At 49.1% G+C, this 13,955-nt stretch overlaps 1 long non-coding RNA gene across 1 annotated transcript; it reads left to right on the top strand.

Moving 5' to 3' along the window:
• The first annotated feature begins 207 nt into the window (after window positions 1–207).
• On the top strand, window positions 208–1,650 carry LOC135899486 (uncharacterized). The gene is made up of 3 exons (XR_010563627.2): window positions 208–362; window positions 440–520; window positions 1,467–1,650. It is a non-coding gene; the product is annotated as an uncharacterized lncRNA (long non-coding RNA).
• The last annotated feature ends 12,305 nt before the right edge of the window (window positions 1,651–13,955 follow it).

Genomic DNA, 13,955 nt, shown 5'->3' on the forward strand with positions numbered 1-13,955 from the left:
TGCCCGGTCGACCGGCGCCATTTTGTACTGGGCTGCCAAAGTGTGTTCGCCGGCGACCAGTAGACATGGCAAGCGCCAGCTATAGGGCTCCAAAGTGCGGAAATGTGCCCGTTCACACGGATCCAAAGTACAAGAAGTCATCTGGGCATCATTGCGTCTTGTTTGGATGCCAAAACAACCAGCGGAAAAGGAGCAGGTTGCTTAGCGCTGTTTGCGAAGAGCACAACACACGTAGGGAATCGTACCGGTGCGGTGTTTTCAGCCTGCGCCGATTTCCATCCGCAACGAAGAATGCCAAGCTGCGCCACCGGTGGATAGCTGCAGTGAATAGGAAGAACGACCAACCCAGTGAAAATGCACGAGTGAGTATTCGATCTGTGTATATTTTGGTGCCACGTTCAACTTTGCGCCCTACAAACGTAATACGCGTAACACGCAGGTTTGCTCCGCTCACTTGCTGGGCAACAAGCCTACAGAGCAGAATCCCGCGCCGGTGCTTCGCCTTGGCTATAACAAAAAGGCAAGCCTTTTCGTGTTTTCATTCAGGCAGAACTCCCGACGGTTAAGCGGAACAGTTGAGTTTGCGGTTAGCGATACTTGCAGCTGGTGCACGGAATGACCATTAAGCGTGAACGACAAGTTGTAGGCCTTGCTGGTGAGCGTTATTGCTAATGAAAGTAAACCAAAGTCTGCTCGTCACGTAGCATGCGTCCACAAAAACGTAAAGGACGACTACTCGTCGCCGAAGGTGTTCTTGCAGCGCACCTACCTTTACGAGCTGGTGTTGCAGGTGTCATTCGTAACGAATTCATTTGAGCCTCCTGAGCTCTAAACTGCGTGCGGGCTGTTTGTTATGCGGGGCAAAGCGCAAAATATTTCCGTTCATATGGCGAGGAAAATAAGGTGCTTAATTATTCTTGTATTTTGTAACAAAATTTTGATCGTTCTCACTAGTTTTTTCTTTACTGCCTTCTTTTCTAAAGGAGCGCCAACAATCCGATGGCCTCGCACAAGCGAAACAGGTCTGGTACCAGGTAGCTGCAGATGGTGGGGCTAATTTCTTGGAATGCAGGTGCGGTTGTTGTCTTGTACCAAAGGGGTCCTGGTGATGCAGCTTTAAGTAGGGATGGTAATTTTACGTGCCCTGTCATGGTTTGTGCAACTGTACAACACCTGCATCTGTCATGGTCGCCCTCTTATACGGGCTTTGACTGCACATGTAGTTTAACATTATAACTACTGTAGTACCTCATTTTCCAATGAGTGCAGGTTTAGAATATGCTGCTTGTTCGAGTGCTGTAGGCTTTTGTTCTGAATGTTGTACTCTTAAGTGGTGGCACGATACAATTGGCCTGGTGTATTTTCTATTTCATTTTGAGAGGACTTTATATCTTCGCAACAGTGATGGCATGGGAAAGAACTACAGCCCTTCTTACTATAACATCTATTTTGTTTTCAATGTGCAGGTGGTGAAGGGCAGGCGTCTGCTAACCAGGCAGTCAAACGACCTCGCCAGTTGGTTGCCAAACGCGGCCAACCCAGTAGAGACCATGACAAACAAGACCAAACTGAAAGTGCAGATGACAGTGTTCTGCGTGCTATGATAATATATGGCACCAACACAGTGCTGTAAATTCCTTCACAGGTTACGTGCCAAAAAGCTCACACGTGTTCTAGCATATAGCGCGCGGTTTGTACAAACGTAATAGCGTACCTACCCGATGTATTCGCTTCTGCAGTCTGCACAGCACTCAGTGTGGTCATTGCGGACTTGCATGAGGTCTTGAAGTTTGATTGAATCCAGACAGCGGAAATGACAGGTTAGAAAAAACGCGAAACACGCCTTCCGCCCAGCTAAAAAGCCCAAGTTTCGCTTTCGCGCCGGGTCGCATCTCCCGCCGTAGCAGCCCAGGCCTGCTACTTCGCGGCGCTTGGGATAGATGGCGCGACCGGCGCTCATCAATATGGCGGCGCCCTTTGAATTCACGGTGTTCTGGTGTATAGGACTGGAGTGTTTGATGTGTCATCGCCAAATAGGCGAGCCAGGGCTTGTGCTCTTGCCTTTCGTCGACCTTTATGACGGTCAGGGTGCATATTCCGGGGAATTGGGGCCACGTGAATTTTGTTGCGAATGCTAAGCGGAAGAAGTGTGCAGTTTTCCTGTTGTGGTTCTCTCGGTGTTTGGTATCCTAGCCGGGATAGAATGTGGCACCCTTGCATTGTTCGTTGCAGACGTTGCAATTGGCTGTTCAGATGACCTTCAACTAGTTCGCGGATGGTGTTGTGCACCCCCAGTCGTAGTAGCAGCTGCGTAGACGCATGTTGGGGTAGTCCGAGCGCTGCCTTTAGTGCCGTACGGAGGAGGGTGTCCATCTGGTGCATCTCAGTCTGAGTCAGATTATGATAGGGGAGGTGGTAGGTTAATCGGCTAATTATGAGGGCTTGCGCAATTTGGAGTACGTCTTTTTCTTTCAGTCCTTGTCGGCGGTTTGTAATGCGCTTTATCATGTGCGTTATTTGGGTAAGTTGTTGGCGGAGCACGTGTAGGGTATGTGTGGCCTTCCCGTTGTGTTGTATGTGAAGGCCAAGTACACGTAGTCTGTCTACCCTTGGAATAACGTCGCCACTGAGATGCAATGTGATGGCTGGTGGAATATCGGCCCTGTTCCGTTTTTTAAATACAAACAGGAGCTCCGACTTCTCAGCTGCGCATGTGAGTCCTCCGGCTGTTGCATACTCTTGAACTATATTGACGGCTTCCTGTAGTGCGTCTTGAATGGCGCCGTCTGACCCTGTGGTCACCCAGATTGTAATATCATCGGCGTACAGGGCGTGCTGCACGTTCGGAAGTTTGTCGAGGAGTGGTGGTAGCTTTGCCATTGCCACGTTGAACAGGGTGGGTGAGAGGACCGAACCCTGGGGAGTCCCTCTGCCGGAAAGTTTTATGATATCCGACCGAATATCACCTAGGCCGATGGTGGCTGTTCGGTCCGATAAAAAGGCTCGGACATAATCATAGAGGCGCTTTCCGCATCGGGAGAATGCAAGGTTGTTTAGAATGAGGTCATGTGAGACGTTATCAAAGGCTCCTTTGAGGTCCAACGCCAGAATGGCTCTTGTTTGAGCTTTACTTGGACTACCCACAACATCCTCCTTAAGTTGTAGGAGTATGCCCTGCGCAGACAGACGACGATAGCCGAATAAGGTATTGGGAAAGAATTGGTTCGCTTCGAGGTGAGGCTGGAGGCGATTTAGAACTACGTGCTCGAAGAGCTTGCCCACACACGAAGTTAGGGAAATGGGTCTGAGATTTTGGAGGGACAGCGGCAGTGGCGTAGCTAGGTCGTCTGGCAGCCGGGGCCCATAGGTCTTCTGTCACCCCCCCCCCCCCGGGTGTAGCCGGCGGACAGAGGGGTGTCTTCAGACGTATATGACACCCTCCCCCCCTCCACAGGCCCCTTGCACCCGGGGCCCACGGCTCCCCGCCCCCCCCTATTGCTACGCCACTGGACAGCGGTTTCCCGGGTTTCGGAATTAAGGTGATATCGGCGTGTCGTCATTCCTGTGGAAGCGTTCCGTTTTTCCAATTGTCGTTGTAGTATACAGTGAGTTGCCGTATGGCCTGGTCGTCGAGGTTGCGTAGCAGTGCATAGTGAATGCCGTCTGTTCCGGGCGCTGTGTTTCGTCTTATGCCGTGTAGGGCTGCCCTCACTTCTGTCTGTGTAATATCGCCGTCCAATTGGGTTTCTTCCTCGTGTGGATAGTCTTTGTACTCCGGTCGGTGGCCTGTAGCAATGTATCTTTGTTGCAGTGTTCGGAGGAGCGCGTCATCATCCATTTGTTCTTTGTGGATGATAGTGCGGACTGTGTTCGTTGTGTGCGTTCTTGTGTGCGTTGGGTTGAGTAATGCTCTGAGGAGGGACCACGTTTTGGAACGAAGTGTGCCATTAAGGCGGTCGCAGAGGTTGTGCCAATTGCTCTTAGTGAGGCTGGTGGCGTATTCTTCAGCTTCTGTTGTGATCCGGGCGATTCTTTGTTTCAGCCTACGGTTGTGCCTCTGCCTCTTCCATCGTTTGGTCAGGCCTCTTCGAGCATCCCAGAGATGGAGCAGATGTCTGTCCACATCCGGTGTCTCCGTTGTTGCAGTAAGTTTCTTGGTGGCTGCTTTAAAATCTGCTTGTAGCTGTTGTGTCCACTCGCGCAGAGATGGCGGGTCGTGTTGTTCAGATTTGGTTCTGTTGCACCGGAAAGTGTCCCAGTTGGTTATTTTAATTGAACGTTCTGGGGTGCGTATGGCTACCAGTTGGACTTCTGTGGCTAGAATGCTGTGGTCACTGCCCAGAGTCTCCATTAGGTTGTCCAGGAGCATTGAGTCAACCCCTTGACCATTGTTAGGTCAGGGCAGGTGTAGTGTCCATGTATGGCACTCTTTGGAATGAAGGAAGGCAACCCTGGGGTTCAAGGGAGCTTCCAAGATGGCTGCAGTTTCGTTGAAATAAATGTGTGTGTTCCCAACAGAATCGGCCGTAATCTGTCTCAATACTCGAACTACTATACGTTACAATGGCGACGAGGATGCGTCTGAACTTCGCGAAGGCTGCCAAGCAACGATTTTAAGCAGAACTAAGATACCAACACACATTGTCGAAGCTTCTACTTTGCGGTATGGCGCATAACATGCTTCCATCGTTCCCTTTCTTCGACGCGCGTGCCACTGACGCCAACAACGTCGGCACCGAGTGGTTGAAGTGGGTGAAACGCTTCGAAAACTTCATCGTAGCCTGCGGTATCACAGCCGATGCCCGGAAGACGGCCATACTACTACACTACGTGGGGGAAGAAGTGCATGACATATACTGTGCACTACCCGATCCTCCCGCAGCCGCGTCTACCATTTCAAGCACCGGTGGCTCCAGTAACGCAACCCCTCTCTACACCGCAGCACGTAGGAAGCTCGATGACTATTTGGCACCCCGAGTAAACACTACCTTCGAGGTTTACCGCTTCCGTCAAGCCAAGCAAATGGAAAACGAGTCGCTCGACGCATTTTACGCCAGGCTACGACAGCTTGTTAGGCACTGTGCTTTCGCCGATGACAACACCGAAATCAAGAATCAAATATTGCTGTCTACAACGTCGACACGTCTACGCCGGTATGCCATGCAGCATGACCTCGACTTGCAAGGAATTCTCAAACAAGGCAGGTTATTTGAAGAGGTCGAGCACGACATCTCCGTGATCGAACAAGAAAGCCGGCAGTGTAAGGAAAACTCGGCGTCAGCGTCTACACTTGCAGTAAACTCCGAGCGCACCTCGCGACCTCATCAGCCGAAGCACCATTGGAAAGAGCCGTCACGGACTCGTGAGCCTCCACGCCATCAACGGGCAAACGCGACATGCTACAACTGCGGAAAACCATGGCCTCACAGTAAGGGACGCCCGCTCTCGGCAAACGGTGTACTGCGTGTCACAAAACTGGACACTTTGCTAGTGTGTGTCGTTCAGCACACAAAGCCGTATACGCAGTCGTGCGCGACAGCAGCCCTGACAGTGATGAACACGTTTTCATGACCTCCTCTCACTGTCACGCAGTCACGGGATCTCCACAGGTGGACGTCAAACTTGATGGCGAGGACGTCCGTTTTACAATTGGTACTGGCGCTACCGTGTCTGTCGTCGGTTCGAACAGCTTAAAAAATCGTCTAAGCAAGGAAACGCTGTCCAAGACATCTAAGAAAGTATTTGCTTATGGGGCAAGTTCACCTTTACCGCTACTTGGAAAGCTTGATGTTGTCATGACCTACAAGGAGTGCAGCAGCCATGAAACTCACTACGTTGTGTCTGGAGACTGTGCACCACTGCTCAGTTTCTCTGCAGCTTCCCGTCTAGGACTAGTCCAGATCACGTATAGTGTGGGAGACGTTACGAACAGACTGGATCCGAGGATGGCCTACCCAGACCTCTTCAAGGGAGTGGGCTGTCTAAAGGACTTCCAGGTGCACCTCCATGTTGACCCCAGTGTCCAACCAGTATCCCAACCTCACGGACGCATTCCCTTCTCTATGCGAAAGCCACTGGAAAAAGAGCTCGAAAGGCTACAGTCCCTTGGCATAATCGAAAAGACTGAAGGACCAACCCCCTGGGTATCACCAATTGTCGCAGTACCGAAGCCACATGACCCCGAGCACATTCGAAGTGTGTTGACATGCGCTGTGCTAACCAAGCTATCCAGCGTGAGAGACACGTCACACCCACAGTGGACGACATCTTTGTCGCTTTGAACGGCTCCATCTTATTCTCTAAACTCGATCTGAAAGATGGGTACCACCAACTAGAACTTGACGCATCATCCCGTGTGATCACCACTTTCTCCACACATGCTGGGCTCTTCCGATACAAGAGACTCAACTTCGGAATCAACTCGGCAGCCGAAGTGTTTCAGGACACCATCCGTCAGGTTCTAACTAACATCCCCAACGTGCTCAACGTAAGCGATGACATATTGGTGTATGGAAAGACTGAGAAAGAACATGATAAGGCTTTGAAGGCCACATTAGAATGCCTACTTGCAAGTGGTCTCACACTGAACGTCAAGAAATACAGGTTCTACCAACGGGAACTTACATTTTTCGGGCATGTGTTCTCCAGCAACGGTGTGCAACCGGACCCCACTAAGGTGTCTGCGATCTTAGGTGCATCACCACCTTCCAGCGCCACTGAAGTGAAGAGTCTCCTCGGGCTCGTTAACTACTGTGGTCGGTTCATACCCAACTTGGCCCACCTCACCCAACCACTCAGGAAACTCACAACCAAAGGAGAGGACTGGTGTTGGACAGACATACAGCAAGACGCCCTGGACGAACTGAAGAGAAAGCTTTCCGAGGCCACAACTCTCGCCTACTTCGATCCAGGAAAGAACATCACACTCATTGTAGATGCTGCTCCTCATGGCCTTGGTGCCATTCTCACGCAGACATCCGGAAGCGAAACCAGAGTGGTGGCATATGGGAGTCGTGCTCTTTCTCCTGTGGAGCACGCTACTCTCAAATTGAACGGGAAATGCTGGCCGTGGTGTGGGGAATTGAGCATTTTCACATCTACTTGTATGGGACAGCATTCCGCCTACTGACAGACCACAAGCCATTGGTCAGCATTCTCAGCAACCCTCGCTCCCTGCCTTCAGCACGGCTGGAGCGTTTGGCACTTCGAATTCAACAATACACCAATGAAATGCAACACACTAGTGGTCCAAGTAACCCATCTGACTACTTGTCCCGACACCCAGTAAACTCCACGTCACCATATCGGTGCATGGAGTCTGTCGCCGAACAGTATGTGAACTTCATTGTGTCTCATAGCCTGCCTCGTGCCATGACCAGAGAGGAGGTAACCGAAGCAACGCTCGCTGACCCGGTGATGAACTCGCTCAAGAAAGCCCTAAAGCAACCCCAGCAAAGCAAAGATTGGAAGACCACGACTCTGATGCCCTTCTCTCGCGTTGCGACAGAACTGTCAGTTTCCAAAGAAGGCCTTGTGTTAAGAGGCACGCGGATAGTACTGCCAGCACAACTTCACTCTAAGGCAGTGCATCTTGCACATCGAGGACACCAAGGCATTGTCAAGACAAAACAGCTGTTGCGTGAGAAAGTGTTGTTTCCAGGGATAGACTCTTTGGTGGACCAGACAGTTAAGAGTTGCCTGGCATGCCAAGCAAACACACCAGTACACCATCGAGATCCCTTGCCAATCCAGGAGCTGCCTCGAGGCCCGTGGACTGAACTGTCGTTAGATTTTGCTGGCCCTTTCCCTGATGGCAAGTATGCCATGGCAGTGGTGGATGATTTCTCCAAGTACCCAGTTGTTAGCATCCTGCACACTCTTGGAGCACCTACAGTCATCAAGCAACTGCGCTCTGTTTTCGCTCAGTTCGGCTGTCCAGAAGTTGTAAAGTCAGACAATGGCTCACCATTTCAGAGTGAGAGTTTTGCAGAGTTCGCCAGTGAGCTCGGGTTCAAGCATCACCGCATCACTCCACGGTGGCCAGAGGCTAATGGGGAAGCAGAAAGATTCATGCGCACCTTCAAGAAGTCTATACTCGCAAGTCGTGTCAGCCACTTGGATTGGACTAATGAGCTTCAGTCGTTCCTCCTGGCTTATAGGTCCACACCCCATAGTTCCACAGGAAAATCTTCGTTTGAACTGCTGTTTGGGAGACCCATGAAGAATCTTCTACCGACACTTGTCGATGGTACTCACAACTCGGCTCAGTATGAGGCCAGACAAGTGGTACGTCGACACTCGGAGGCATACGAGTAACAACCAGCTGTGTGTGGGACAACAAGTCCTCTGTAAACAGGACAGGTCAAACAAGTTTTCGCCTTACTATGACCCACACCCATACACAATCACCAAAGTCAATGGCTCCAGAATCACAGCATCCAGAGATGGAGTGTCGATTTGTCGCAACTCAAGTTTCTTCAAAGATGCAAGCGCAGTTCAAGTGGAACGACATCAGGACCCGACCGACATGCCATATATCTGGATGATGAAGCTGTGCCAAGTAACAGTGACCTTCCAACCCCCAGCATAGCTACTCCTAGCCAAGCCATATCAGTAGCTCCCAAGACCGTCTCACAGCGGTACCCCCAACGATCCAGGCAACGACCTAGGCACCCGAAAGACTTCGTGTTTAAGCAAAACTGATTTTTCCTTCCCTGAGGGGATGATGTAGTGTCCATGTATGGCACTCTTTGGAATGAAGGAAGGCAACCCTGGGGTTCAAGGGAGCTTCCAAGATGGCTGCAGTTTCGTTGAAATAAATGTGTGTGTTTTCCCAACAGAATCGGCCGTAATCTGTCTCAATACTCGAACTACTATACGTTACAGCAGGTATCCCTGCTTACGCTGTTGCCCGTTCTGGTAGGTGTGTCAGGTTCTGTCAGCAGAGTGAATTGATGAAGGTTCGTGGCATGGGCTAGACGGCGGCCTTTTGGTGGTTCTGTTTGGTACCCCCAGGCCGGGTGGGACGCATTGAAATCTCCCAGAACAATCAATTTTTTGGCTTGTTTACTGGCGGCCGAAAAAAGTTGTCCGAAGTCGTCTCGTCGCTATTTGGGTGCACTGTAGATATTAAGTAAAAACAAGCTGCTTTCATATCGATTCCTAGGTACAATTTCTAAGAGCACATGCGGAATGTGGGAGCTGTCGAGCGTGTGCTCGATCACTGTGATTTGTTTGGACACAAGGGTGGCAGCTAGTGGTTGTTTGGTGGTGTCATGCTTGTCGGTGTATGCATTGTATCCAGTGAGTGTGGGAGTGCAATGTACTTCTTGAAGTGCTATAACGTCTGGTGGGTGAGGACGTGTGGCTAGGAACTGTGTGAGGGAACCCTTCTTCCTTCGGTACCCTCTACAATTCCATTGCCACACCCGGAAGGTGGTGGTAGTGCGCCTCTTAGGTTTCCTGGCCATGATTGGTTGATACCGCCTCGCTGGTGAGGGCAGGTGTTGTTGTACGAGCCGGGCGGGTATAAGGTGTGACCTTCTTGGTTCTCTAGTGGCGTTAGTGTCATGTGGAAGTGAATCGTTTTGATGGCTGAAAGTTGAGCTAAAAGTTGCACTGATGAACTGTTTCATGTCAGTCATGGCTTGTTGTATGACCTGTTGTAGCATGTGCTTGACATCAGCCATGATCTCTTCCTTCATTTTTTGCATCTCCGCTCTTAAAACAGTCGCCATTTCCTCTATCATTTCGCACACTTCTGGTTTGGTGCAGGAATTGTGAGGGAGTTTCTCAGGTGCGAGTGTGTGTGTCTGGGTGAGTGAAAGCGTCGCTGTGGGAGACAGTTTGTTTTGTTTGTTTGCTTGCTGTGCGGACGGAGGTGAAGGAAGAGCGGAGGAAAGAGGGGTAAACTGCGCTGACCAACTCACCGCTGTTGCCTTCCTGGTGTGATGGTCGGGCGTTTTCGTCCACGCGGCCTGAGGTTCCTTCGGTGGCTGTGTCTGCTGCGTCAGGCTGCGGCTCCCAGATCGGCTTCGACCACGTGGGTGCTTCTGGTCCTTAGACGACCTGCGGACCCTGGACCTACTGCGACTTTGGGACTGGCTGTGTCCCCGGGATCGGTAGCGAGGACGACCACGTGTTGCATCAGTAGTCGCAGGTGCCGCACCGTTGAATGTCGTTACCTTTCTGGACTGCTTGTCGTGCTGGAGTGGTTGCTCCACCGTTTTCTGCTGCTCTCGGAACACGTGCCTTTTGTTAACCCAAGTAACCACGGATATCCGTGGGACGTCCACCATAAGTCCCAACGTCCATCCATCCGGATATCCAACACGGACGTCCGTGGGACGTACAGGAGAAGTCCATATCCTGTTTGGATGTCCGAAGGACATTCCATTGGGATGTCCATGGGACATCCCATTTTGAATGTCCGCTGGCTGTCCATAAATAGGCATGCCCAGGATATACACTAGTGAGTTATATATAAACTAGCATAAATATATTGCCGGAAATTTTAGTTTGTTCATATTATATTTGTTTATTTTTGTTCTCTATCGGACACAGTTCATTCTTTTTTCAAAGCAAAATAAATATATTTCCAACTTGATATCAATTCTGCCCACTTTAACATCGCAGTATTAAAATACGATTTTTTTTTCTATCGGTGGGTCATACAAACAATTTGTAGTTTGCTTTAAAAAAAATGCTTGTGGATGACTAGCAGAATATATAAGCGCCCATTTGAAGCCACTTATTCGACCTAGAGCCAAGCACTCAAGTTATCCCTCATTATGAAAAGTTCCTGATCATAGAGTTTTAGTCCTGACCTCCGAACATGTAGGTTCAGGTTTATCATTGAAACAGGAAGTAAAACACGTTGTTGGGCTAGTTGGTGCATTGTATTAAGAAAAAAACAGCAAAAAAAAAAAGACGGACACAGGAAACATACACAAGACAGGCCTCTTCCAGCCTCTTTCCTGTCTTCTCGTATGTTTCCTGTGTGCGCCTGTTTTTGGCTGGTTTCTTAAAACAGGAAGTTGTCTGCAGTGTTCAATTGTGCATACAATAATATCATTATAGGTAACAAAAACAAATCTCAAAGGCTACGCTTTTGGTGGCTGCGTGCGTTGAAAGCGATTACGAAAGCTATAATGCGTCAGAGCCGCCATGCATAGACAGTAATCTCAAAGGCTATGTTTTTCTGGCGCCGACAGCTTTAGCAGAAACTAAAAACTCGAAAATCAGATACCGAATATTCCCAGAATAAGTAAATATTTCACTGTGTAATAATAGAATATTTTAAAAACCTATTTATGTTTGCGTAGATGCACGTGGAAGTGTTACAACCTTGGCAAAGCAGAACGCTGCAGTCATCCAATCCAATCCAAGCTCTAGCCATCGTCGCCACGCCATTTTTCATTCTGCGATCGTTTTAAGGGCAGCGGAGCAGCGTTTGTCACCTTCCGTGCCTGCCGAAGTCTCCTACTCAGCTACCAAGGTATGACAGCTACATCGATTTCTTTTTTAATTCGTTTGGGTATTGAAATGTGTTTTCTTCACAGGTGCCAGGATGCCTAGACTGCGGGAGAAGCCGCACGCGCGAAAAAGAGCGTCGCTGGAAACAAAGACGATATTCGAGGACTTCGGATCTCGCACCGGCAGCCAGCGGTCAACAGCTCGAGAATTCGCAAGTCTAGAACTGTGCAGTGGCGGGCATACCCCACACGCATGCATTAACATGTGCGTTCGGGCTGTCCCTGCAAACATTTGTACGCCTTGTGATGCTGGTCGCTGCACCGAGGCGACATCGGAAGTTCAGGACGGTGGTTGTGACACTACGCGCACTAAGGACAATGTGCCTTGCTTCCCTGATGGATATACTCTACGTGACGCTTCGGATGGTTCACTTCGCTGTGAGAACGGAACAGGATCCCTTAGGAGAGGTGTACGCACAAGTCAATGCGGGTTTTCTGGTAAGCAGGACCCCGGAGTCTACATTTGCTTTAGCTACCGCGGACTCTTCATCGGCGCCCTTTGATTCTCCTGGCAAACAGCTTCTCCTGGCTAATGCGCTCATGATCAGAGCTGTAGCCGTCAGTAGCGGCAAGATCGCCTGCTGATCTCTACGAAAATAAAAAGCTCCTTTTAAAAAAGTGAAGAATATATTAGTTGTTTTTATCTACAAGTTTGTTTAATATCGTGAGAATATGGTCACTACGGCCACGGCGGGGACATTGTAAACGAGAGTACGCATTCGATGGCCAAGTGAGTTTTAATAATTGTAAGAACGCACTACGCCACGAGAAAGAGCTATTGTTTAAAGAAAGTGAAGAATATATTGATTGTTCTTCACTAATAGTTCGTTTAGCCACGTCAGAATGTGGAGACATTGGGAACGAGAGTACGCATTTGACGGCAAGTTGACTTACGAGAACGCACTACGTCGCGAATAACATTTAAGCTGCAATACCATTAAGCATGTCCGTGTGGCACCCCGCGAATGACATTAAAGTTTAAGGCATTAGCCAGTTAATGTCATTTTTTGTGCCCGTGTCGCAGAGTGCTAGTGAAGTGATGTAGTCAAGATTAATTCCTTCATGTCATTTCTGTTGCTTTCGCTGCTTAATAATGCTAATTGATGTGCTTTTGCTCTTTCTTTTTATTCCATGCTGCAAACTCAAATGTTAAAGCAGGGTGGGCAATAAGTATTTTTGTTCTGCTGTTCTCTACCTTGTTGTTGTGCTATTGAAATTGCAAGTTTTCTTCTTTATCCGTGTATTTATTTGTTCTTTGAACAGTACGCATATATCTGCTTATTGGTCTTTTTATGTATATGTATAAGGTGACAATAAACGTTTAATTGTATTTGGAAGTTGGTGTAAGTTCATTTCTCGTTTATTTAAAACAAGAATGCATTCAAGCATTAGACCAATGTAATATATATAATGGTCCGGTGCTTGAATGTGTCCCGGCCACTATTGTCGCTTCAAGGCATGTGTATATCTGGAATATCCCCGGGAAGACACACACACACACACATATATATATATGAATATATATATATATATATATATATATATATATATATATATATATATATATATATATATATATATATATATATATATATATATATATATATATATATATACATATATTTATCCTGAACGTCCCCTGAATGTCCATGCTGGATGTCCGCGTCGGACGTACTACGGATGCCAAAGCGATTACCTTTGGATTTCCCAGGGACGTCCCTCGGACGTACGTCGGACATTCATGGATATCCCACGGACATCCCGAATATCCAGAAAGGACGTCCGTCGGACGTCGCCCGGATATCCGTGGTTACTTGGGAAAGGGTTTGCGTTGCCTTACAGGACATCGAGAGTCAGTGGCAGGGTGCTCACCACCACAATGAAAACATTTCAGCGTGCAATCATGTCCTTCGGAGGGGTTGGAAGTTCCGCACGCAGCACACCGGGGTTTATCCGGGGTTGGGCAAACATCCGCTCGATGACCCGTGGAGAGGCACACGCTGCACAGCTGCTGTCGGGGTTTATGAATGTAGCACCGGTATTCTGCTCCGTAATAGTAGATGTACCGGGGAACCTGAATACCAGAGAACGTGATGATGGCCGTGGCTGAATGTCCCATCATTCTTGCATGCAGGACCTGAGCCATCGGTGATCGGATATTTGTCATCAGCGTTGTCGGCGTTGTGTTCTTTTCTATGCCGGAGATGACTCCTTTGCAGGAAGCATCCGGAGCAGCCACATAGGCCTGAACCTCGTACTGCTTGTTTTCCAGGCATATAGACTTGATCAGCTGTAGTCTTGCCGCTAGTTCTTCGTCCGGTGTGCTGACCACTGCGACGTTCTGCTCTCGGCGTATGCGGATGGTTAGCTGGTGGAGCGTGCTCTCGTTTAATTGAGCCGCTGTGCCTATAGCTCTGGCTA

Source organism: Dermacentor albipictus, chromosome 6 (genome assembly GCF_038994185.2).
Source record: "Dermacentor albipictus isolate Rhodes 1998 colony chromosome 6, USDA_Dalb.pri_finalv2, whole genome shotgun sequence".
Classification (NCBI taxonomy): Eukaryota; Metazoa; Arthropoda; class Arachnida; order Ixodida; family Ixodidae; genus Dermacentor; species Dermacentor albipictus.